The following is a 3,341-nucleotide window of genomic DNA, read 5'->3' on the forward strand; positions in this document are numbered from 1 at the left end:
ATTTTAGATCTTGTCTCTTTTATGGAAACACAGGCTCGCGTAGCTGGAGACCCAATGTTTGGCGATCTCCGAGATCAGCCAGTAGGAAAAGGAAAGGCAAACGCTAATGTTAAAACACGGCCCTCCAAGCCCTCCAGCAGTAGCTTTGCCACTAGTATAGCGCCTGTTAAAGGAACAAGCTCTGTCCCATCAGACCAGTCATGTGACTTCTGCAGCTCCAAGCATGCACTGGACTCTTGCCAGAAGTTCACAAGAAAGGCTCATAGAGACAAGCTGAGCTTTCTAAGGTCCAAGGGAATCTGCTATGGATGTCTCACCTCAGGGCACATTAGTAAAGACTGCAGTAGGCGTCTTATCTGTAACGTGTGCAGGCGAAACCATCCCAGCAGCCTCCACATTGCAACCAAGGAAACGGCTAATCCACCTGAAAGTGCAGCAGAGTCATGTGCTCATATAGGGGCCGGAGACAATGAGGGCGTGCTTTCCATTGTTGCAGTTAAAGTCAGGGCAGCAAAGGGCAGCCATGTCATTGAAACATACGCTCTGCTGGATCCTGGATCTTCTGCCACCTTCTGCTCAGAGGAGCTCATGACACGTTTGAACTTGACTGGAAAGAGGACAAACATACTTTTGCGTACCATGAGTCAGGAAACGTCAGTCCCAACATATGTTGTGTCAGGATTGGAGATTTCAGCATTGAACAGCGACACATTCTTCAGTCTTCCTGGCACATTGACCCAAAAGAACATGCCAGTAACCAGTAGCAGCATCCCCAAGCAAAGTGATCTAGCGCATTGGGCGTACTTGGGTAAGGTCACCATTCCCTCCATTTGTTCAAAAGTGGAACTGTTGATTGGCACAAATGCTCCACACTTACTTGAGCCATGGGAGGTTATAAACAGCCAAAATGGGGGTCCCTATGCAGTTAGAACGCTGTTAGGGTGGGTGGTAAATGGGCCATTCAGAAGCACTGCTGGTATTAGGACAAGTGTGACAGTTAATAGGATATCGGTTGAGGGTCTAGAAAAGCTGATAATCTCACAGTACAACCAGGATTTCCAGGAGAATGCATCTGAGGAAAAGACGGAAATGTCTGTCGAGGATAAAAGATTCTTGCAGATGGCAAATGAGGCAGTACTGGAGAATGGACACTACAGTTTAAAACTGCCCTTCAGGAAGGCGAGCGTGCATATGCCAAGCAACAGGAAAATGGCAGAACAGCGCCTGAACAGCCTGAAAAGGAAAATGGCCAGGAATGATCAGTTCAAACAGGAGTACACAGCATTCATCACAGACTTCTTTGACAACAACTACGCTGAGGAAGTCCCACAGGGGGAGCTCCAACAGCCAGCAGGAGCCACATGGTTTTTGCCACACCATGGGGTCTACCACCCAAAGAAGAAAAAGCTCAGAGTGGTGTTTGACTGTGCTGCATCATTCCAAGGTGTATCACTCAACTCGGAACTGCTACCGGGCCCAGACCTCACCAACTCTCTTCTTGGTGTTATCATGAGGTTTCGCAAAGAGCCCATTGCAGTCATGGCTGACATCAAATCAATGTTCCATCAGGTCAGAGTGGCAAAGTCTGATGTGGACTACTTACGATTCCTCTGGTGGCCACAAGGTGACACCAGACAGACTCCAAAAGAACACCGCATGCTTGTGCACATCTTTGGTGCTGTATCCTCCCCCAGTATTGCAACCTATGCTCTCCAAAGAACTGCCACTGACTATGAAAGTTGTTTTTCCCCTCAGGTAGCAGAAACCATTAGACACAACTTTTATGTTGACGACTGCGCCAGGTCAGTGGCCAAAGAGTCTGATGCCATCCAGCTGGTAAGAGACCTCACCGCATTGTGCAGCAAAGGTGGGTTCCTGCTAACTCAGTGGGTGAGCAATAGCCGTGCAGTGCTGGCATCCATTCCCCAAGAGCACAGAGCCAAAGACATTAAGTCTCTTGATCTTGACAAAGACAGCCTGCCAGTTGAGCGAGCATTGGGACTGCAATGGTCTGTAGACTCAGATAGCTTTCAGTTCAACACCAACCTCAACCAAAAGCCACATACACGCCGAGGCATACTGTCTGTTGTAAGCTCTGTTTTTGACCCACTTGGTTTTCTTGCCCCTCTCATTCTCCCTGCTAAGCAGTTGCTACAGGAGCTCTGCCAGGCGGGCTACGGATGGGACGAACCACTACCACAGGGCATATCCAAGCGATGGATGGAGTGGACCAGCAGCTTGGAGTTGGTCAAAGGCTTCACCGTGCCGCGCTGTTTGAAACCAGAGGGCTTTGGAGTGACCAGATGTGTCGAACTGCATCACTTTGCCGACGCCAGTGAGAGTGGGTACGGCTCTGTCAGCTATATCAGACAGGTGAACAGGAAGCATGTAGTACATGTCACCTTTGTACTGGGCAAATCTAGAGTACTACCCCTAAAGAAAATCACGGTGCCAAGACTGGAGCTAGCAGCCGCTGCTCTGTCAGTCAAAGTGGACCGAATGCTGAGAAGAGAGCTACACTTGGATTTAGAGCCCTCAGTATTCTGGACGGACAGCCAAACGGTGCTGAAATACATCGCTAACGACCAAGCCAGGTTTAAGACCTATGTGGCAAATAGGGTCTCATTTATACGAGACAATACAGAGCTGTCTCAGTGGAGATATGTAGGCAGCAAAGACAACCCTGCGGACGACGCATCCAGAGGGTTGAATGCCAGAAAATTTATGGAGCAAAAACGATGGATGCATGCCCCAGATTTTCTATGGAAAACACAGGAATGTTGGCCAGTAGTGCAGGCACAGGGCCCTTTGCTTCAGGGTGATCCAGAGGTAAGGAAAACCACTACAGTGTTCACAGCCATGGTAAAACCTGAAACCCCTACTGACCAGCTTATCATGTATTTCTCAGACTGGAGCAGCCTCTTAAAGGCTGTAGCTTGGTACCTCAAGCTAAAGAAAGCTTTGGTGCTGAAAGTGAAAAGTGGAAAGCTCACCCCACTTGTCCACTCTGACATGTCAAAGTTGAGCCCCAAGCTGGAAGCTATAAAGCCCTTAACAGTGACTGATCTAGCAGACGCAGAGAGAGCTGTTGTCATGTATGTTCAGAGACAAGCTTTCCCTAACGAACTGTCAACATTGCAGATGACTCCTCCCAGAGTACCCCACAACAGCAGGCTGCGCAGACTCGATCCTGTATTGGAGGATGGCCTCTTAAGGGTAGGTGGCAGGCTACACCGATCTGCAATGCCGGAGGAGACTAAACACCCCTGCATCTTGCCCACAGGTTCACACATATCAGTATTGTTGTTAAGACACATTCATAAGCGCAGTGGACACAGTGG

Source organism: Neoarius graeffei, chromosome 7 (assembly GCF_027579695.1).
Source record: "Neoarius graeffei isolate fNeoGra1 chromosome 7, fNeoGra1.pri, whole genome shotgun sequence".
NCBI lineage: Eukaryota > Metazoa > Chordata > Actinopteri > Siluriformes > Ariidae > Neoarius > Neoarius graeffei.